Here is a 23,612-nt window from a genome sequence, read left to right as displayed (position 1 = left end):
TTGGTTGGCTGTGGACTGAGCATGTTTTGACAAGTGCTTATCAATAACATCTATGTATTTCCTGCTGTTTATTTTTATGGAAATAAATTCAATTTCAGTTCTTCCATGATATCCCTATAGCCACCCAAATCATTACTCCTTCTCCACCCATTTGTCGCCTTTGCAGTGTCAATTCCTCTTTTCTTAAATCGTGAAAATAATAATTTAGATTATCAGGTCCATCTAAAGTAAACGGTTTCTCGCCAGAAAAAATTACTTTCCTCCATTTCTTACGCCAATGCATGCGTTGTTTTGCAAACTCTAATCTGGCTTCTTTATGACGGTTAGTTAGCGGCGGCGGTCTTTTCAAAATTTTACGCCATTTTAAATTATTTGAAGCCTTTATTATTCGTTGTACTGTCCTGACACTTGTAAAATATTACGTCTGTCTTATGCAGTTGTCACCTTTGGACGGCCTCCTGGATTCTTTTTACCATAGCTTTTACTATTTTTTAAATAGTTATAAACTACACAACGGCTTCTTTCAAGAATTTGAGAAATTTTTGCCACTGAACGATTTTCATTTCGCAAATTATTGATAATTTTAATCTCTGTTTCATTTAATTGTTTTCCTCGTGGCATTTTGTATAAACACAAATATTGCAAGTTGATTAATATTGTTCAGGTTTTACTTAAACTATTTACTTCAATTACTGACACATTAGAAGAATATTTCATTGATGATCTTTTTGCTTTCACTGTTCGCGCGCAACTGTCTTATAGATTTGTCGCGGCTAACAAGAGGTCAAAGCTTGTATCGCTTTCGAGTTCATAGAAATTCTAACGAGAACAGTGCGTGGAACGACGTTCCCAGAAGTAAATAATAACACTCTGCATGGAAGACAATGAAATTCTTTCATATAATACATATTTATTTAGTTTTAAGTGATGTCTTACAGTATTGTCGCGGACTGTAATAATCCTGTGATTCCAACCGAGAAAAATTAAAACAAAATGGAGAACACCCGGAAGTTCGAGCAGAGAAGAACCAAAGAATTGCGTCGAGCTGAAACTCTTCCTAGATTCGAACCTGTGCAAATTAAAAAGTCGATGGAATATCTAGCAAGCGCTACGAGTTCAAAGAGAGCCTAATCTTTCAACGATCGAAGCATCCGACAACCCTAACCGCATCTCGCAGTTGAATTGGATGGAGCATGGCCCAGCGCCGAATAAACAGAACGATGTGTCCCGAGTGTCCCTACAAATCGCTCGTAAACGTCCCGAAGATAATTGACGCTCGAAACACGGTAGCTTCGTTTAAAATAGCGAAGGTTTACGATGTAATAGCAAGAGCATCGCCGTAAACAAGGGTCGGGATCATCCGTCGTGAATGGTTTCCACGGAACATTGGAGACTCGGTTCGCGGGCAAAGTTCGCCACGGTACACCGAATGATATAAATATAACAGGCGAGACGAGATGGGACGGGACGCGACCAGTCGTTAAAATCACTGTTCGACGTCCCCGCGAGGCTTGATTAACGCGGTATACCTATTTTCAAAAGGCTGCCTCGCATGATTTACGGCGACATTCTTTTCAATCTCCCGCGTCTTGCAGCGGGGCCCGCCGATAAACGCGACTTCTATATTGAAAACGGCAGAGGAGGCGACGATAACAGCCCTTCGAGCGTCGGAGACAATAAACAATGCTGTCACTTTCAATAGGCAATCGTCTGCGGACCGTCGTGAGTCACCAACTTCTGAATTCTATCTCCCAAACAAACATCTGCGCGCCCGATGCAGTTTTCTTTAGGTATGACTCAATTTTTGGAATTTTCGGCTCGACTAAAAATTTTGGAAACATTTTTGGAAATACCTCGGAGTACGTAGTTCGATGCTAGGTCGTTCGGATTGTCGAAATGAGATTTAGAAGTCTGGGATTTTCTTTTTCCTACACAAACCTTCTGCGCGTTCGATGCAGCCTCCGTTAGGTGTGACTCAATTTTTCGAATTTTCGGCTGGACTAAAAATTTTGGAAACATTTTTGGAAATACCTCGGAGTACGTAGTTCGACCCTAGGTTGTTCGGACTGTCGAAATGAGATTTAGAAGTCTGGGATTTTCTTTTTCCTACACAAACCTTCTGCGCGTTCGATGCAGCCTCCGTTAGGTGTGACTCAATTTTTCGAATTTTCGGCTGGACTAAAAATTTTGGAAACATTTTTGGAAATACTTCGGAGTACGTAGTTCGACGCTAGGTCGTTCGGATTGCCAAAACGAGTTTGAGAAATTTAGGATTTTCCGACAAACGTGCATGTTCGATGTAGTTTGTTTTAGGTGAATTTTTGGAATTGTGGAATGAGCTAAAAATTTTGTAAAAATTTGTGAGAGTACCTCCGAGTATGCGCTTCAAGACAACACAATTCAAATTGTCGGAAGAAATTCCAAAAATCTGGTATTTTCAATTATTTTGTCACACGGTAGCGAAATTTTCCCAAGTAAATGCATAAAATGATTTAGGAGAAATCAAGCGCACTCTGATGACAAGTTTCGCCACGCTAAATGCCGATCGATCAAATCAATGAAATGGTACTTAATTACACGAATCGCCATGACGATTACAAGGCAGTTAACAGCAAGCTCGACGGCAATCGGCGGCTACCAGGAACAAAATGAATTTGAGGGCACGCGATGGTGACTCGCGCGAATGGCGTTCGATCTTCCAAGGATCGTAGATCGCGGCCGCGATCGTCGCTGGAGCCCCGCGCAGGGGGGAATCGATCTGAGTCACTGTCTCGGTCGTGACCTTTCGCTCGATGACTAATTTCTCGGTTGGGATCCTTTATGCGAAAAGCTCGGCCGCGGAACAAAACGGTTGGGTCGGAACAATCGGTGTGAAGGCGGTTTTCATTGTCCCGACGAGTCATGCGCGATGTCGTCACGCTTGTCCGAGTCGTCGATGAACGAGCGAGACACCTAAACGTGTCCACCTTCGTGTCGCATGAAATCTTTTAAAGGGCCAATTAATCGGACAGATCTTGGCCCCCGCGTTTCGCTCCTGAGGGCGCGGTTCTACAGGACGCGATTTTTCATGATCTCGAACGTATGTTTTCTGGCTTGTTTCAATACGATTTTGTTAAAACAAATTCGCTACATTGCTCTAAAATGCGGCTTCAGCTGAGAAAAATCGAGTACAGGCTCGATATGCCAGAAAGAGATTAGGAGAATATATGAGAAAAGTTTATCACCGCGTTCTGTTTTTAATCATTTTTTATGAGATTTTTAGCAACATAGTCCTGATGCTTTTCTGATTGAAATGATACCAATCACGATACAATTCGCATCATATTTATTTAGTGACGTTTTGGTACCAAAGTTTTCGCGTATATTGAGGTATTATGGCAGAGGTTGTTCTACAGCGAACAGCAATGCTCGTCGCGTTGCGAGCGCTCGCTTTCCACTGATAGAGACAATTAGCAATGGCCAAGCGATTGCTTAATTGTGGCTTCATTACGCAAACACCAGCATCCGTCGCGAGCTAGCGAAATGGAACGGCACCTGCGGGTAAATGGCCCCGTTAACGAGCACGCTCTTATCACTGACCGCCTTTTCCGTTTCGTAACAGCTGGCCAATCGACACGTTACTTCTTCTTGATACTTCGTTTATCGGCAGTCGACAAATGGCTAATTAAAAGCATCGAAAAATCTCTTCCGAATAATCACTAGGAAATTACTCGGTTGCGTTTTTAAAGTTGATTTTTTGGTTCGCGAATGAGTTTACCCTTGCTATCGATGAACCAATTAAGAGAAACGCTTATCTGTGAGTAATCAAATTTTGCAATCTATTAAATAATCGTCGGCGGATAAAATGTGCTAATTGTCTTAATCTTTCTGTTGTTCGCGAAAACACACGGTTTGCGTGTTTAATCTCGTTGCCCGATAATTATGCCAACGAAGACCGTTCATTAAGTATTTTTTTGGGAAGTTTATGTAGCACAGACTGACATATAAGAAATAACTCTTCGCTGCACAAGTGATAAATAATAAAACAACGTTACACAAAATCAGCTCGACTCGATACATTTTGTAACATTTAATTTTCTCCTACACGCGAAAGCCGACATTTTGTACGGTAAACAGAGTGCAAATTTTATGCAATTCTGAGAGAAACGAATACAGTAAAAACAAGAAAAGTATTTAAGAACGCCGTTACATTATATTATCACCTCATTAAAATTACTGACAAAAGAAATGACTTTCTATTTAACTCTCGTTTCTAGCAACCGATGCAGAACACCCATATTTTGCTTATCCCGTCGTTTATGCTTTACGAGATGAGAAATATAACAATTTATCAAACAAAAATTAGGCCTCTAGCTGCCCCCCCCCCCCACAAATCCGTTACCCGAGGCCTCGAATTGTCAGCCACGGTGGCTACACTTTCTAGATCCCGCCAATTAGGAGCCGAAGGTAAAAGTCTTTCGATCCGGTAGCCCGTGTGAACCCGCGACGATTCGGTATCGCTTTCAACCTGTGTCTGTGTAGGTATATGCGCGTATGTGTGTGTTCGCCATTCGTTGCGAAACCAGGCCGCGGTTCAGACGCGATTTTCTCTCCTGCGGAGACGATCTTCTTCGCGATTCGCGATCCGATCGGCCCGCACTTTCTAACGCGCGCGGATTCGCGCGTAAACGAGCGGTTATCCGCGCGTTTTCTTACGCGGTAACGGGGTCGCGGATCGTCATCGGCAATGACTCAAACGAAAACGGCCCTCGGGCACTCGACTGCGTCATCTTCGTCGTCGATGACGACTTTATGCTAATTCCCGCTTCGTCGATTTGTAACGATCAGGATCGGGAAACGCGTTGGACACATCGGCGAGACAATGACTAACTCAAGGACACGACTATTGGCTTCAAAAAGATAAAATTAAAGAACATCACAAATTAAAAGAAAAATTCATTCAGTAAGAAGCTATCTCAAAAATGGCAAATATTGATAGAAAATATTGTAAATTAATTTTATCTGTGAATGTTGATTTGAAAAGGATACGTACTTTTGTCTATGATTATTTTCTTCTGATGCAGATTATGAGGCAGATGGACGACATTTTTCTGTTTAAAATGGGGCCAAGCATGACGTCATTCGATGCATATTTGTGTATTCTGTTCGTCGTTTAGTACAAACTGTATTATCCGAACTGATAATGTCTGCACTGCGAGTTTTACAGATTTGTGATAAAATTAAGAGCACACAAAGTCTCTGTGCAGCTGGAAACCTATTTACGTATTGGGAGGTCGTCTATCAGCCGAGCGTCCGAAGCGATGTTTGAGGATGTTCAGAAGCTAGCAGAAGAGTCGAGGATACCTGAAGAGAGTGGGCAAAAGAAAAACCGAAGACCAGCTCCAGCTGGGGAACTATTAATTAAGAGTTTCACAGGCTGTTTGCAGAATTCTAAAGGAAAGAAAGTCCAGCTTTTCCGGCTCGTCGTCCGGATCGTAAATAGTGTTCCAGAAGGTGATTACCGTCGACACATGAATCTCGCAACGGTCTCGGCAGATATCGAGATCTCTCCGGAAAGTGAGTTATCAGTTTCAAGAGAGGACAGCGACGCGGACACCAAAGATGGCCGGGGAGACGATGTTTTCTACCTTGGCACCTCTATTTACGGTCAGACTTTTTTCTGTTTCCGGTGAAAACGGCAGGGTTAGAAGGTCGGAGGAGATCAGGAAAGTGGTAAAATTATCGTCCGACAGAGGTGTGCACGGACGGCGCGGCGACTTATACAGGTCTATCCACGGACGTCCGCGCCATTTTGCGCGCTGCTCTGGGAACTGTGAAAAGGATGCAGAAAAGACGAAAAGAAAAGAAGAAGAAGAAGAAGACGAAGCAGGGGAGAACGGTTTCGCGTGACGCGGTGAAAACCCGTCTTTCCTTTAGCCGAGCTAGGGAGCCGACAAAAGGGCAACCGGTTTCCGGAAATGGGTAATTTCTTTATTATACTCATCGCGATCCTGTTCCGCAAGGGCCGCATGACGGGGGTCTGCTCCGATCCTGAACGAACGAATCACGGTCACGTATTTTTAACATATTTTCCGTGGCCATTGTGTCCCCTCGAAGTTGAGACCTTTGCCGCGTTTAGTGCCACGCCAATGATTTATTTAAAAATTATGGTCGCAATACTGCTAGCACCGAACATCAATCTATTCATTCCGAAATGAAATGAATTATAGTCTGAGCCGTTTTCCCACGGGGTTTCTTTTTCGCAACGACCGGCACAGTCGCAAGTGACCGGTACCCGAGAAAACGAAACGGAAATCATGTGCAATGAGCGTGATTTCGAATTCGCGATGGCGCGTGGCCGCCGCTCGATCGAGCGAGCTTCCGGCCGCGTAGATTATGGTAGCCCCGGTGCATGGCAAACGTTGTCCCCCTCGTCTCTACGATAAAAGGAAGGCTCGCGCACCGTTGTCGATGCTCAAGACGACACTTCCGGTCCCCCGTTCCTTTTCCTTTCCGCGGTTAGGTTACTGTTATCCCGCGATACACGTTTCGCGTGGCCGCACGGCCAGACGCACGCAGCCGCGTCGACACGAAATCGTTTAAGACTTTCACGCTCGGGGAACAATCGGCGGGATCGGAGAACGGTAAAAGCCGCCGGACCGGGGCTTAATTGCACGCGAACGTCCCCAATTATGCCGATTAATTAACGGTCCTGCCACCCCTTCCTGCGGGAAACCGATCCTACTTCGTTTCATCTTCATAACGACCTCCTATATAGCTTCTCTTCGTATGTACGGGCAATGTTACTAAAAATAAAAATTAAATAAACATATTTTAAATATTGTCGTTCCATAAAATGCGGACGGACGCCTCGCTAAAATTGTGGACTGTTCTCCAGGACCTCCACTTCACGGAAAGAGATCACGTCTTTCGGGGAAGGCAGGAATAATTAAGCGCAATTATGTAACGAGCGCGTTACTCAACGCGGCCGCAAACTATGCGACTATCACAATTTTCCAGCGGCGAAGAAGTCAACGACTTCTGAGAGATGACGACCACGCGTTGCACGGCGCGCACGCTAGGTGTTCATTAAGAGCATTAACTCGGTATTATCCGGCGGACAACAGAGAAGCTAATTGGATCTTTCATCACCTATTTATTAACATTTTTCAGCATCGGCGGGTCGAATGTTTCTCTTTCTAAACGCGTACCACGGTTGCCGGTCGCTTGATCTAATCACAGGCCACGATATGAACGGTTGGAAACCTCGTTTTCTGTGACCTAACTATACCCCGCGTGATTTAAGAGCTTGTCTCCCGGCGACAAGTGTGCGAACTGAAATATTGGCAACACATGGAGCGACACACTTCGAGGATTGTCTTTGCGAATCTCAGCCGAGTGCATAGAAACGCAGAAAACATTGAGCATGAGCTCACTGGTATTTTACATTGACTTCTAATTTGTCGATTTTCTGTTTTCGAACGATTCAGTGCAATTTTATACAAAAATCAGGAACGACTGAATGCAAATGTAATTTTTCATTTTATTTGATCATTTCAGAATGTCTACAATTGTATAAAAATTTCCTGATATTTGTATTAGCACCTAATTCGCCTCTTTTTCGAGTCTGAGACACCGTCTTAACAAAATAAAATAAAACGAAAATTTATACAATACAATAAAAGAGAAGACATTCTACTACAATTCAGGTGCTCCATAATTGTCGATAATATTTTCTAAAACTGTCAAAAACAGCTCTCGGACAATGTCTCAACAGCGGTCCAGGGTAAATCATGGTACGGTCAGCCTAATGTTCATAGAATGAGGCCCAAGGGTCGACGGTAGAGCTCGTAGAGGGGCGACGAGTTAACTCGTCCTTCCCGGTTAGCGGGTCAAGGCGACCGTCCAATTAAGAGTAATCCCCGAGCGACGGATTAATAATTCACGGCGAAAAAAACGCCATGGAAACGTGTCCCGGGAGAATATAGATGGCCGGTTGTGCATCCGAGAACCCAGAAGCCCGTACGTGCGTATGCGTGCGTGCGTGTGTTTGTTTGTGTGCGCAGGGTTAAATCGGCCATTTAATTCACAATGAACGTCCGCGAGCCGAGCGGAGATTTAAAGCGTTTCGGCGAGAGGAGCCGGTCGCGGCGAAGGCGTGACCTTCCGTTTCTTCTCCGAATCTTCTCCGAAAAACCGGTTGGCCGGTTCCGATTCAGGCCGACCTTGAGTCAGTCAGCATCTCGAGCCAGCTCCTGAAGTTCAGGGCTCTCAAGGTGTTCCGTCGCATCGCGCGAGCCTTAATAAGCTGCGCGCGAGGCCAAGAAGATGAGAGAAGCGGACGCGAGCGAGAAATCCGCAGAGAAGTCCACCGGCTGTGTGCGCAATAATTGGGGATCGCAAAATGGAAGACTGATTAACCCGCAAGCGGGCCTTCGAAATCTACCGAGTTCTATCATAAATGAAAAATCCGCAGCCTGGTTACACATTAAATAATTGTTAGAATAAATTGGAATAGAGCCTCATCGGCCTCCATAGTTCGCTTAAGGGTGAAAGGAATTTGTGAATACACGATAGACCTGGGTCTCTAAAGGTATAACGTCGTGCGAGCACTGTGCTTCAAAGGGAACCGGCGAAAACGCTTCAGAATAAAAAGAATGGAAAACGTACGAGGGGTTGAGAGGACAGAGAGGTAGCACCACAGTCATCGAAATAAGCACCGATCTATTTTCGAGTGGCTTTCGTACGATGCGCTGTAGGAAAAACACCGGCTCCGGCGACATTTGGATCGGTCATCAGCTTGAAAACGCTTGGGATCATCCGAAGAGGATCGCTGGTCACTCTTGGTCGATCGTTATGTCACTTGGATTAATTTAACATCCGCAGCCGGGGCCTTATCCGGCAAATACTAACGCTTTCTGAAAGTCTGTCTCTCCTAACGCTGAATAGGGTCCGACCATAGTTTAGCGTAGCCAGTATTTTAATATCGTCGGTTGTTACATTATTAAACTGCGAATACAGCTCCTGGCGATTAATTTCAACCGAGTCTCGTGTAGTTGATCGCTATAAAAATTCAAATAAAATACAATTAAAACTCTATATAGGAAAAAATGAAACAATTGTCTAAAATTGCAATGAAGAATACAGCTAAACATTGTGATTCGTCATCATCGAAGGATTCCCGAGCGTTAAAAATATGTGCACACCATGAACACATCAACATGTCCGCGGTTCAGCGATACAGTACCGAAGGATCTAGATTACGCGAGCGCGCACATTAATGCAAATTGTAGCGTGAAATCAGAATGCGCCGGCACTTTCTTGACCCACGGTACACGATCGTTTTCTGTTTATTAGATAAACGAGAGCCGGCCCGGATTAAAGTCTCGCGGGTAAGTATGTATGTGCATATCTCGGTCTCGAGCGGCGATCATCGCGTCCGCCGTCATTATTGACGTAATTTGTTGTTCCTAAAACATTCCCGGGCTGTCCACGCCTGCGATACACCTCCCATTATCCACCAGTGTTCCGTGACGACCGTGTACATTCGGTTTTACGAGTGATAAACGCCACGGGAATGATAAACCGTAGGCGCTGATACGATTTCATTCGGGATTTTACGATCCGATCGAACGAAACAATGGAAAGCTTCGCGAGCGAATTTTTTAACGAACACCGCCGCGCTGGGGTGAAAATGGCGGCGCGCGATCCTGCGGGAGTGGGTTATGCAATGGAGCGAGAATCGAGGAAAAAAGAAATTTTACGATCAAACGTGCACGGAATGCGACAAAACTGGCTGCGCGAGCTGCTCGAAAGCGCGAAGGAAACGGGTCGTCGTTGAACTTCGAGGCGATTTCCGTGTTTCCGAACAGTCTGCATGTCAGCTCGAACCTGTAATTAGGATTACGAGATTAGAATGTGGGTGACCTTTAAACGGGGAAATGCCCCATTTCGAGCACCGCTGTTTTCTATTGTTACTGGGTGCGCTGTGGGGATGAGAGCGGGACGCTAAGGGGGGAAAGTGTACTTTCTTAATTTTCGTGAACTGTTCAGGAAATTGGCACGGTCATAGTTTGGGAATTAAATGGCAACACAGTGGACATAGATTCTTAGCTCGCAAGCAACAGACTGTCGACTTTAAATTAATCGATATATCTCAGGAAAAAAAGAATCAATTAAAAGCAGAAGCTTGTTGTTTCTTTCGAAATCTGTTTTTGGATCACATTGAGACCGGTCTAACCCGGATCGTAGCAAACAAGGACAGGTGATTGATAGATAGCGGTCGAAAAGCGGCTCAAGAGGAAAAGATCCGCTGAGAGCAGCAGCCGGTTACCCAGCGGTCCCGATAAAAATCTTTTTCAGGAACCACGGTGCTTACATAATCTCTATCTACGAACGGTTCGCGAGCCGGAGAGGCGGGACCGGAAATTCGCGAACCGTAAAATATCACTGAACGTGGTTAGCTAGCGGAAACTTTGTTGTCCGAGCACACGGCCAGGCTGTCTCCAGGCAAACAAATGTCAGCCGTCGGGTCGAAAATCCTGTTGATAACCGGGTGGGAAACAAGCTGGAGAAAAAAAGAATGTCCACGATCGAAGAAGTAGAATCGACTCTTGGAGGGCAGCATACGGGTGATAGGAAACACGTTAAATTACGCAGGCGCGGCGAAGAAATCCCTGTCGCAAGGGAAATGCGAGTCGGCTGGCCGATGAATAGTAAGAATTTGCTAAATTCAATATTTTTGGACCCCGTTTCGTAATTCGAGATGGGATCACATTCAATGTATAGTTGCGAATTCGAGTTGAATTTTATATTGGAGTTTTGTTTCACGAGTTTCCGTTGTTACGCGAAAACGGCGAGGTTTCGGTGAGAATAGTTGAGGTGTGCAGTATTGTCTTCGTGTATTTAAAAGAGCCGTACTTTATGGAATATTTACCAGTATGTTTATGATATTTTTCCGATTAAAACGAGCCCAAGCACGACACCATTTGGATCGTATTTACTCGTACGTAAGTGTTCGGATAATAGAGGTTCTACTGTATCGTGGATTCCTCAAGTAAATATGATCCGAATGGTATCGTGTTTGGTATCATTTTAATCAGAAAAGTGTGAGGAATGCATAGGTAACAATTACAGGTCCCTATTATCGATTTTTGTCAATTTAACATCAAGGAACAGCTCCAACTGAAGAAACAAATGGAACCTACATCTAGCATATTTTATCCCATATCTCTACCCATCAACTCGTTCTATTCGTCATGGTTCCGTCGAACCAAAAGGAATTCGCAGATCGCAGAGATTAATATTTCAGAGGCGTGCTGTTAGGCGAGACTAGAATGACAACGAGCGAACGGTGGCCAATAAACAAGCCGTAGGCGTTGGCTAGACACTGACTAGTCAAAGGATGATTGCCCCCCGGTTTAACAAGTACGTAAACATTACTTCCAGAATAGAAACGACGTGTGCATCGTGACGCGCGTTGAGTCTCGGTTCACCCGACACCTCTCGTTTACCCACTTACTCATCAATAAGTTGTCCCTGAAGAGACACGTGACCAGTGTCGTTCGGTGTCGAAATCCGTGACGACACACTCTGCAATAAATACCCCGAGAGCTTCCACTTCCTGCGTTCCAGGCTGGCCGAGCCGAAATCTTTCGCTCGGACGCCCTCCGCTACCAAAAATGTGGCGACCGTTGTCTTCCAGCTCGAAAATAACCTGGCGAAATCAACACTTTTATCGACATGTGGCGACACGATGACACATTGCCACGATTTCGAGGGAGAACCTTCGCTACTATTCTTTAACACAGCACATCAAAATTATGTGACGAAGCAGGCCGACACCGCAGAAGCGAAATTTAGTCTCCAACCCTTTTAGATTCTACAAATTCTTTTTTTACCCTTCGTTGGACACGTGAATTTTAGTTTACCTTTAAAAACAGAGGAAGATTTCTAAACATTTTAATAAAATTCCGTAGTGTTTGATACGATCTGTAAAACGCTCGCTGTCAGTTATCAGTGTCAATGGCCATGTGGATAAGCAGTTGAGCAGCTCGGGCACAGGCAACGAGTTTGTCGAGGGAAATGGCATGTCCAATCAGATGACTAATAGATCTGGCCGAGTATGTTGCCCCATTAAAAAAAAAAGAAAAAAGACAGCGGGCAACCTCTATCCTGACTCATCGCATTTAATTGTCTTAAGGCTGGCCAGGCTGTAGACATACATTTTGAAGAAGAGGTCGCCAGTGGCGAAGGTGAGAGACCCTCTTATTTTTCTTTCTCGGTAAGTGTTCCCCTTTCAGAGAACTGCAAGGGTTTCAACCTTGAACTGGTCGAGCCCCAGACGGCACCGTTTCCTCAAACCTCTGCAAAAACGAATATACAATGCTGAAAGACGCTATACCGAGCTATTTCTTACCTAGAAGCCGTCTAATCCTAATTTCTTCATTGAAAAACACATGATTCCGATAAAAAGAATTGAAAGTGACCTTCATACGCCCTCTACTCATGTACCTACAAAAAAACCGTTAACATGGCATTATGTAACCCTCGAAACGATATAACTTTTGTTCGAAAAATTTTTCAATGTCGTCAATAATTTCAGAGATATTCCAGAGGGTTGCTTCAAAAGGAACACCCTGTATACTTTTAATTACTCTCGCGAATTAACCCAGAAATGAAACCCTATTCCATATTTTATAAATTTTGCGAGTTCCATAAACGCTTGAATGTCCACAGCCTTCATTTACGCAATTAAAAATGCTAGCTAGGTCAGCCGAACCAAGGGTGCAATCATTGCGCACCAGTCAGAGTCTAGCTCACATTTTTAATTGCTCTCAAGGATTAACCCAGAAATGCGTAGTCATGGGTCTCCTACGCGAATTAAGGTCCAGGCACCATTTCCGAACGAGCTAACAAGGTTTTCACCCTCCCCGGTCGGGGGTGAAAGCATCGCAAAGCCTTCGTTCCCCTTTCCCGCCATTTCCACCTGCGTTTCGAACAGTAGCGCGCGTTTCGAGGTCAAGAATCTTCGGCTAAACAATGACCCATAATCTCCGCTCGGTCTACTCCCTCGTACCGAGCTAAAAACGTGGAAGACGGGTTTCACGTTATAGGATAAACGCGATCCGACAGAGGAACAATGCGTTCCGGCTCTTTTTTCCCCCAGCCGGTTCTTTCTGCGCAGTTTCCTAGGAAGATGGCTCGCGAACGAATTCCCCGAATTCGCGAGGATATTTATGGATCTTTTTGTTAACCTGAGTCGATCTTTCTATGTTTTAAACCGCTAAAACCACATCTATTTCGTTTCCCTTCTCCAATCTGTTAATTCTCACCTTGATCCGGTCGATCTCTCTTTCGATTCGTTGCGCTGTTGTTAGACTGAGGATTGAGTAAAAAATAAATAACTAAGTAAAAAATAAATGACGAACCAATTAAAAATACGAATATAATTGAGCCCGTTTCACTTAGCCAAAAAAATATTTTAATTGCCAACTCTCGAATTGAATCAGCCAATTCCGTCATGTTCCGTTACTTTAGCTTCCAAAGAAATACGATGCCTGAAATGCCAAGGTTATGTTTGACATCGAATTTTGATTAACCTGTATGATTTGCTTTAACGTGATCGGAACTTTCTCTTTGATAATTGCGTAAAGGAAAAAGACTATTTATATTTATCATACGTCTAGATTTACTTTAACATACAAATATTGATAACGAAGTAATTTTATTTTGAATTTAAATGATCGATATATTTGAGGTTAGCACCGTTTATTCGGTTGCGAACCACTGCGGGGCCCGATCCACGAAGTATCAATCGAGCAATCGATAACAATCGCTTGTCGAAGAAATTTTACTTGTCGAGGTTCGATAAGTATTATCGCAACGGGTACCATAGTTTGACGTCAATGTCGACTGTAACGACCAAGTGTATCGATAGCCGATCGTACCGACCGATTCTCGATTGAATGGTCGCCAACAAAGACTGTTCTAACTGCCGTTTCACTTGAAACGAAAAGAATCTGCTTCAATTGTGCACGAACGAGCAACGCCACTACAGCAATTTATTTTATATTCTACAGGACTGTTTGCTGTTACTTATGATAATTTATGACACTCTCCCGTCAAGGACAAAATGAATGTATGCATGGGCGATAAGCTGACAATAACGCCCGGAAAGTTGCAAGGCGCTCATTACATTTACCTATGCGTTTTAGTGAATAAATAAACGAAGAACTGTACTTCTGAAGTATATTGCAATTTTATGCTTAAAAAATGGCTGAAAATGTGGATAGACGCATTCTCGTTATTTATATAAAGCAACGTAAAATATTTTCTATCGTTGCCTGTAAATATTGAAAGCATTACAAAGGGTAGTTAAAATGAACCTTGACTGACCGACGACATCTTCATCGAACTAGTTATAAACCGTTAACCATAAGTCGATCCGAACAATGATTAAACCAGCCGCTCGGAGCGTTGTTTTAATCGACTCGTTTGACCCTTTTACCGAACTTCCAGTTGCACGTGGTCAATTATAGTCCGCTGCAGATCGGGTTCTAAATATAAACCAATGTTTGAAACGCCACCGTTACGAAAACGGTTATAGAAGTCACCGACTATAACCGATCAAGCCCGAAAAACTCCATGGCGAATACCGTACAATATCGAAAAAGTAAATATGGCCAGACGAGAATAACCTCGAAAACGCGGGCTCCCAAAATAACCGTCCATAAAAAATGTCAGTCCCCGGCTTGTTTTCAAGAGCGGGATTATTAAAACGGCGCGATGTAGTTCCCTCGAGAATGTCGCGAACGCGAATCACGAGATAAATTAACGGAGAACGAGCCCCCGTTCGAATGATTTATGGGAAAAAGGTGGTCCGAAACAGCCCGGGGACCACCTCGTGGCGCATCTCGTAATAGGTGCACGCGATATTCGCAATTTTGTTTTACAGTGACTCACGTCCAGATGTCAACAGCGTAGAGCGCCGCCTGTGCGCTTCTCGTTGTGCGCATTTCAAATGAGAAACGACAGAACGGAAATATTACGATCAACTCTGTTCGTATTATGTCAACTTCGCTGAACGCTATTCAACCACGGAGCACATAAACGTCTTACAAAATCGTGCAAACCTATCCTGACAGATAGGACAGGCGATAGACATGTACTTTATCTAACGGATCGTCGGACGTTACGATACTATGTTTTTCGGGACAAGACACTTTAGGTACACCGAAAGTCATAATAGACGTCCATCGTACACGTGTAACTCGCGGGACCAAGGTGGACAGCTATTATGACGATTGATATACGCGGGTTCCTTCTTTCGAAACACAAACCATGTTTACTATTTGATTCTTTTTTTATCCGTATTGTAAAATACTTTTTTCACCTATTTACATCGACAAATATTTTGTATTTTTTTTTTGCAGTTTTGAACATTGAAAAAGAACTTTGCGTTCCAGTAATTTATACACGTTACTGATAACAACGACAGCCTTGCGGGACTGATAGCTCTAAATAATTGTTTGCGCATACTGACAATGTCATTTAAGAAGGTAATGCAGTTTGGTTGTATGTAGTAATAACTGGAAAAATTACAGGGATCATCGGTGACCGGAGCTTACTGAAATATTATTGTCTTAAAATTAATAGCACAAAATATCAATTTACCAATGAAGTTAACTAAAAATTATTATCAATAGCGCCGATCGTTTCTACGAATGGAATCAACGAAAGTACTGTAAAGTTAAAGTACTCTAAGGGTTAAAGGTACAAACATACTAGCGAGTAACTTGTGACATTTTTCGCGAGAGCGACACGTGTAAACCAGCGAGTTGAGCTCACTTGCAGCACAGTTGTTCCCAGATACAAAATATTACAAAATATTTTCAAACAAATGTTCTGCAAGTTGTTCTCGCAAAAAAAAAAATGTTGCAAGCTACTGTGCTAGCGTATTCGCAGCTTGCGGTGCGCGAGGCCACGTGACGGTTCGATCGCGATGAACAAAAGGGTGGACTTACGGTCTATCCGATCACCAAGCAGAACGTGTCACTGTTTTGCACTGGGAACTGGTCACATCACCGTCCGTCTCCTGGATCGCACAACCGGGAGAGACAAAGGCCTGCACTTGCGAAACGACGAGGAACAGCGCAGGTTTAAAGCGACGTGCCCCCGTGTGTGTGCGTGTAACTTTTACTTTTGTTTATCCGGTGTAGAGCCGCTGCCGCGCCGACGAGTATTATAGCAGAGAGCGCGTGCACGAGGAGCACCGTCAACCTGGATCTCCCGTACACCTGGATGACACCTGGAGAACTCGTTCCGCTGAACCTGGGGCCCAGGCCTTCTGGCTTTTGTGTGGCGAACCTCTCGCCGCGTCCCGTTGGGTCTTGTGTGCACACGCCACGGTGTAATACACGAAACTGCCGGCTTAAAGGAACTCTCTGTGTGCCGTGGAAAGAAGGTGGTGGAGGAGAAGAAGAAGAAGGCGTCCAATGGCGTGACGGAGACGAAGAAACGGCCCATTCCCTACGCCCGTGCACTGCTCGCCGTACACGTGTGATTATGTACGTGAGAAGCCAGCGCCATTGTGTGCGCCGCTCGTAAAACGACTGGAGGCCGGTCACTTTATTATACATATGTATATATGTATTGTACGTTGGACCTCCTTAGGTTTTCGGGAATTTTCAAATCGCAAGGATCCTCGCTACACCATTGTTCCCGCGCGCACGGGTTATAGATGGCGTTGCGAAACGATGGGTTCGATGGTTTTTCGGGATACGTTTCGAAATCATGGCGAAATTAGACGCGAGTTGAAACGGATCGCTGAGGCTGCTTCGGGACGGTTTTTCCAAACGAAATTAGGTTGGACGCTTGGGGTTGCTCCGGGTGTGTGCGCTGATGGATGGTTATGGTTGGTCGAGTCAAATATTTTAGAATACCGTTGGTACAGTACGGGTTGACAAATTGGGTGATCTTTGTGTAGGCAACTGGGTAGACAGGTGTTGTTGTGGTTAGACCTTTATGCAAGATAAGATTTCATCAATTGTAAGAAACAGGGGTACAATAAACATTTCCTTTCTTAATCATTTCAATAGATAGATGACGATATGACAGTACTCTTTAATCGCTCTGATATTTTCACTTTTCCGTATTCTGTTCACCCATGTCTGTCGTGAATGCATAAAATCCGCACTCGTTTATTGGTGAACAACCATTCGTTTCTTTTATGATTTCAAAATAGAAAGATTTACGTGATGTAATCTGAAATACTGAAAAGGTTTTACGGTGTTTGTACATTTCGGTTGCCTGCACAAGGGTTCGAAAGATTAGGGCCGTAAAACGCCATGAGATTGTACACAACCTTTTTAACCTCTTATATGCTGGTAGCATATTAATTTATAACCTTGACGCCTCAGGAAAACATGACATTGAGAAAAATGTATTGCTGTACATAATATTCGTCTCCGAAGAGACGAATGTTATTCCTGCCGCTCGGCTAATTTACAAAAAAATTATTATCGTCGTTTGTACTTCCGGTGCGGCGTCCATTCAGCAAAGATATGTTCGTAACGCGTTCTTATAGTTAAGAGTTATTCTATTCGTTAACTTAGACCACCATTCCGATCGTTCGTAAGCGAGCCACGTCCGAAGTTGCGTATGTGGGTGATTATGTTTATTGGTTCCCGCGACGGCGGGCAATTTGTCAGAAATGTTTCGAAACCTTGAGCCTTCCTGTAGCCGCGCGGCGTTGCTACACCGTTGAACACTACCTTCTTTAACACTGAACCTACCCAACCACTGAAAGTGACTAGTGTTGCCTCATAAAATTCACTGAGGACTGAGTTTATTTACATGTTGCGCTGTATTTGTTGTAATAAGCGCCCGGACAGCCAAATTTATTCACTTGTTTCTCATAGAAACGTCTCGGCCCTTTTAGCGCTTAGTGGGTTAGAAGAGAAAATTGGATGTGTTATGATTAATATTTTCTGCGTCTATTCTGAGGAACAGAGAACGAATAGAAATGTATTTTCATTCTTAACAGTCGTGACAAATGAAACATGATGATACATTTCCCTAAGTACCATTCTATATATTATACAACATTTTTGGGACGCCCTGTATGACTCGCAGTACATAAACTAAAATACATAATCTCGCAATCCACTTGCAAATAGTCGAATTACTTTTATAGTACGCAGCGTAATATTCAGAGAGTTCATGACTCTCCCCAGCGAAATTGCTATGTTATACAACAGGTCCGTAGCATAGGGACCGAAAGAGATAGTGGTAACGAACGTATTAAATTTCTTATTTCACGATTATTAAGATTGTAAAGATGTTTCCGTGGACGCTTACACTTTGTAACGGAATTGTGCAACGTCCCGATTGAATTACAGCCTCGTAATTTTTAAAAGGTGGTACAAACTAGCCGGCTTTACTGCTCGGTGGTTTTAGCGTTGACTACAAAGAGAACGCGAGCGGCGCGTAATCAGCGGAATATTGCGAGCGTCGGCCCGGATCGTTAGACCCGAGCGATTTTTTGTAATTGGTTTAAATTACCCGGCTCGTGAACTTCGTCTAAATCGCAGATCGATATCTAGCGGCGCGGCGGCGAAAGAAACGTAAACGTCGTATACCGGCGCACAAAGGAAGCGTTTTACGGGGCAATCTGGATGAATGGAAAGGCGGGCGAGCGCGCGCGCATTTCCTTTCGTCGAATAAAACGTTTCTGCTTAACGATCTGGGCGCACTTCCTGCATAATTGACCGCGCTCGACTCCGCTGCGCTTCCGCGGCAATTCGGCGAATCATTCCCCCGGTTTTATCGATGGCGAATTGATCCGCGGAATACCGGGGAAACGATTGTCCGGTTGAACAACCCCGCTGCGTTACTTAGGCCTTTTCTCGATCCACTCGTATTCTTATCTCCTTGTCACGATCGGTTCGGATAATCGAGGCTCTACTGTCGACTCTTTACCGGGTTCGACGTTGCCGGGAACAGGTCAAGAAATGTACACTGCCTGAAATTTCTATAAAGCTGATTTTTTGGTGAAATCTTATAATTATGGCATAGTAATGAGAAGCTGATGCGTCATAGCATCTTTGGATTGATAAAAGAAACCATATACATGTTTGCAGTCATAGATATATTCTTTATTTATAAAAAAAAAAACGTAAAATTATATAGTTTAACAAAAATTGAACTGCGAAATTTCCATAAAGCCAAACGTTTTTTGAGTAGATAACATCAATATTAACAAAAATTTCTTCTAAATTCTGAAATTAATACTTAGTATAATTGCCATTTTTTCGAATAACGTCGAAAATTCGATTAGGCATTGATGCAATCAAAGCAGGAACAGTTTCTGCTTCGATCGATGTCCACGCTTCGTTCAGTGCAGTCCATAACTCAGAAACAGAGTTGTACTGTTTACAATTGCCATATACTTTTCTTGTAAGTATTCCCCAAAGGTTCTCAATTGGGTTTAAATCTGGTGAACAAGCTGGCCATGTCAAAACCCCGATATTTCTGCTGTCTAACCACTCCTTTGTTTCTCTTGATACATGAACTGAGGCGTTATCCTGTTGAAAAATGAAATTGTCAGTCTCAATTTCTTCAGTGAATGGTATTAAGACTATCTCGAACGGCTCCGTGTATTGTGACGAATTCATTTTGTGGTTAATTCGACAGATTGGGGTTTTTTTATTGGCTCTGAATGCAGCCCAAATCATTAATGAGCCTGCACCGAAGTTACGACTCATTGTTACGTTAGGATCTTTTCTTAAATCGTGCCAGTAGTACTTGTGACCATCTGGCCCATCTAAGTTAAATTTTTTCTCATCGGAGAAAATTATATTGTTCCATTCTTCTGTCCAGGACATATGTCTTTGTACAAATTCGAGACGAGCTTGTTATGTCGTTCTTTGAATGCTGGTTTCTGGAGCATTTTTTTCCATTTAAATCGCCCTGAACTTTTTAAAGTTTGCTGCACACGCCTCGTTGTTATTGGTAGTTGTAGTACAGTTCGAAGTTGTGCTGCACTTTTTGTTTCCCTTGCTGCCAGCCTCATCAATAATGAATATCGTCTTCTTCTCAATTTTTTATTTCCACCTGTAGGGTGTTTCTTACCATATTCTTCGCCCAAATTTATATAATTATCTATTAAAGTACGCGATCTATTAATTTTGTTCGCAACTGATCGATTGGATGCCTTCTCTTCACTGGTCAACAACTTGCCTCGTGGCATTCTAATAAAAATAAATACGAATACAATATATATACAATTTTTATCAATTTAAAAATCAATTTTAGTACAAATACGCACATCAGAATTACAATGAAAGTTCCTTTGCTGAGACTCGCGTGTTATCCACACAAAATCTAAGCACAAACTAAAGTGGCTTTATAGAAATTACGCACTCCCGTTCCGCGGCCTTCCGCGAAAATGTAAATGTAAATATATCTCTACTCAGTAGTCAGTATACAATGTTATAGATATTTGAAAAGAAACAAATTTCTCTATATTTTTTCAAAATACACCAAAATGTAGGTGGCTTTATAGAAATTTCGTGCAGTGTATTTTATCGGATAATGTTCAATTTCGGATATTCTATGAAAGTTGTAGTTAACGGTACTTGTTCTCCATCATTAACCCCTTCCCGTATTTTAACGAGTCTGGCACGTGATGAAGATTTTGGCACAAACGTAAACATCACGAGTCACAGATATCACAGGTGTTTACATTTCGGCTCGTATTGTGATTGTTCTCGAGCCTCACTATGGTCTGTTAGTACGCGTTGATCTCTACCGCTCGGGTCCGGATTTCGTCGAGGTAAATAGCACAGAAAGGGGTTAAAATTGTTTCAATTGTACAGTTTAATGGCGGATTGCGGCATCGCTAAGGGAAGAACGCCGTCGCAAAGGTTCGAGGAACTTCAGACGCCTTTTAACAACGACGCTCGCGGTAATCGACCGGAAAACTTTAACTTCACATTAGGAAGCCGCTGTGTGCACCGTCCTTATATACCATAATTTACTTATACTCGATTCAGCGAGGGGAGCACGTATCCGCTATAGATCTACGCGATCCCTGCGCCGCGATTAATCCACGTCTGCATGACGCCGCAAATGTCAGATCATTCCAGAAGCTACGTTGCCTTCAGGAGGAAACCCAAATCGAGGAAATCTAGCTTCCTCGCGGCACCGAGTTTGCGTTTTGATAATTAATTGATAACGGACTCGTACATTTTTCAACAATTTCTCGTACAATTCAACTTTAATTCTGTAGAGTTTTCCGAACATAATGCTGTGTTTTTTAATAGGATTGTGAACGTTTGAAACATGTCTGAACAATGTTTAAAGCACGCGAGACGCCAATTTGAGACCAATTTTTTTATTCATTTCGAAAACTGAATGTCCCAGGTAAAATGTGGAGGAGCGTTGTTTTTTCCTTCGAAAACGGTCGAGTAAAGTTAAAAGCGGATCTCGTCTTCGATTGACGATACGAGACAGTTGTGCGTGTCGCGAGCTATAGCCAGTGATTCTCAACGTCAGCGAATTATTTTTAGAGTTTAATTGCTAGGATCCTAGCTAAGCTTTGGTTATTTAAATAGCCGAGTGATTTGTTTGTAACTGTAGATGCGCAAGCCTGTAAGTCCATTTGGCGATGTTCGTTCTGAAATTGTTAATTTTTGATGGAGCACCAAAAATTGTTCGGAAGCGAAGGCTTTTTTCGGAGTCCCCGAGCAACGGTGGATCAAACACGGAGAGGATCGAGGCCTAACCGAGGCGAAACCGATGCGAATCTTCATTACGTCACGGTTACCTTCCCCATCATTTATTTATGAAAAGTACGGCGACTTGCAACACGGCCCGCGGCGCTAAACCGGTATTAAGGCTGCATGAGCAGGCTGCATCGTCTGCACACGGCTTAATGTCAGCCAACCGAGCTGGCACGAAATGCGATAAATGCCACTTTCGCCCTGGAATAACCCATAGCTCGGAGGTGTCCCTCCGCGGAGCGATAATATGTCATTTGTATCGGAGACTGACATTTTTACCATTACACGACCTTAATCAATAGGAATGATGCGCCCCGGCGACATTCTTCGAATGACTCCGTCATTTCCGACTGTTGTCTGTAAATAATGCAGCAACGTGGTCGATAAAATGGTCGTGTTTAATATATGAGCGCAATATAAATAACGGAACACTCTAATTCCGCTGATATTTCAGATATAACTTCACTGCAATGGCAGGAACTGATTGGCAAAAACCGACAGCGGCCAAGTAAATCTCCGTCATCTATTCCTGACCGACTGCTTGTCTTTGTGGAATTGCTGATGAACCTGAAGGTCGCGCGAAGCAACAGGGAGTTGCTAGGTACTCGGTTTTCCATCGTTAATCCTGCAACAAATAGGAATTCAAGATCTTAGATTTGGCCCCAATTCTTCCAATGAAAGGAAGAGGATCAATGCTAACGGTAGACTGCGGATTTTTGTACAAAGTAAAAATTGTAATTGAAAGAAGTTGGAACCGTGTAGAAATAATTTTTGTGCTCCATCGAATTGCACCTACTCATTTTCTCCATAAACGCATAAAATCCGCAGCGTAGCCATCGGTGTTTCGATGAACAATTTGTTTTCTGGTTCTGTGTTCTAATTGGAAGTTAATTTGTAGGACGTTCCCATTGCGACGCGCGAGAGCAGAGGCAACGGTGATTATTATTCCGCTCTATGCCACCTTGTCGTACGATAAATACCGCTACCGCACTTTCGTAACCGTTAGTCAGACAACGCTCAAGCAACGACTACCGATCATAGACGCCATAATTGAGTCCTCGTCGCATGACCGGGTCCCCGTAAGGTCAAAATCTCCTGGAAACCTGATTTGTTAGCTGCTAACAATCCCTGTCTACCGTGTTGCGGATTGATTGAGCTACAAACAAGCTGGGAAGCCTGCAATTTAGAGACAGATATATTGATGATGTTATGGGATGAATTAAACATTTCTGGGATGTAAAGTAAGAGTAACGTAAAATATAGTTCCGTGCCATAATTCAGGCCTCATTTTCTAACCAGATCCTGCGAGATCGCAATTTGTTGAAAACACGTTCTATTAACTAACAACAATTTCCTTTTATCGTGTGCTGGATTGATGAAGCTGTAAGTAAGCCGAGAGACATCCAATATTTTTATTATGCATAAGGTAATGTATTTTTACTGCAACAATCTGGTGCCCTGAATAAACTTTCAATTTTAGCAATCCGATGCACAAATCATGCGCTTGAAACGTATGTTTGGAATAGTTCCCGGCAATAGAAGCAAATAGAAGGAAAGGAATAGCATTACAAGGCAAGAATCCATAATATTTAGCAAAGCGAATTTATTTTCAGTTTAAACAGAACTAATGGCATGTACATCGTTCAAGACGTTGATTGTTCGATCCAGTGCGACTGAACAGAAATGTTTCCCCCTCGGATGATAAGGCTTGGGTCAATTTTAAACCGGAACTACAAACGTTCCACCTGAATTTTACTTTTCCATATCTTAATTCTTTTAATCTAGTTACAGCTAGATCCATTTTCCGAATACTGATGCCCTAAATAGAATTCATATTTTATCAAGCAC

General features: G+C 43.3%; 1 protein-coding gene and 1 long non-coding RNA gene across 2 annotated transcripts in view; both read right to left on the bottom strand.

Annotated features, from left to right (window-relative positions):
* Myo61f (unconventional myosin 61F) overlaps positions 1–16,127 on the bottom strand; it is a 35,915-nt gene extending 19,788 nt beyond the window's left edge. The window contains exon 1 of the mRNA XM_076798456.1: positions 16,005–16,127. The gene's annotated coding sequence lies outside the window, so the exon portion shown is untranslated. The remainder of the gene's footprint in view (positions 1–16,004) is intronic.
* On the bottom strand, positions 11,223–13,436 carry LOC143359865 (uncharacterized). The gene is made up of 4 exons (XR_013083175.1): positions 13,314–13,436; positions 12,398–12,492; positions 12,204–12,344; positions 11,223–11,695 (listed from the first exon to the last, which is right to left on the bottom strand). It is a non-coding gene; the product is annotated as an uncharacterized LOC143359865 (long non-coding RNA).
* Positions 16,128–23,612: the final 7,485 nt, after the last annotated feature.

The sequence above is a fragment of the Halictus rubicundus genome, chromosome 12, assembly GCF_050948215.1.
Source record: "Halictus rubicundus isolate RS-2024b chromosome 12, iyHalRubi1_principal, whole genome shotgun sequence".
In the NCBI taxonomy this organism is placed as follows: domain Eukaryota; kingdom Metazoa; phylum Arthropoda; class Insecta; order Hymenoptera; family Halictidae; genus Halictus; species Halictus rubicundus.
The sequence above is the reverse complement of the archived record's forward strand: the minus strand, read 5'-3'. Positions and strand labels throughout refer to the sequence as shown.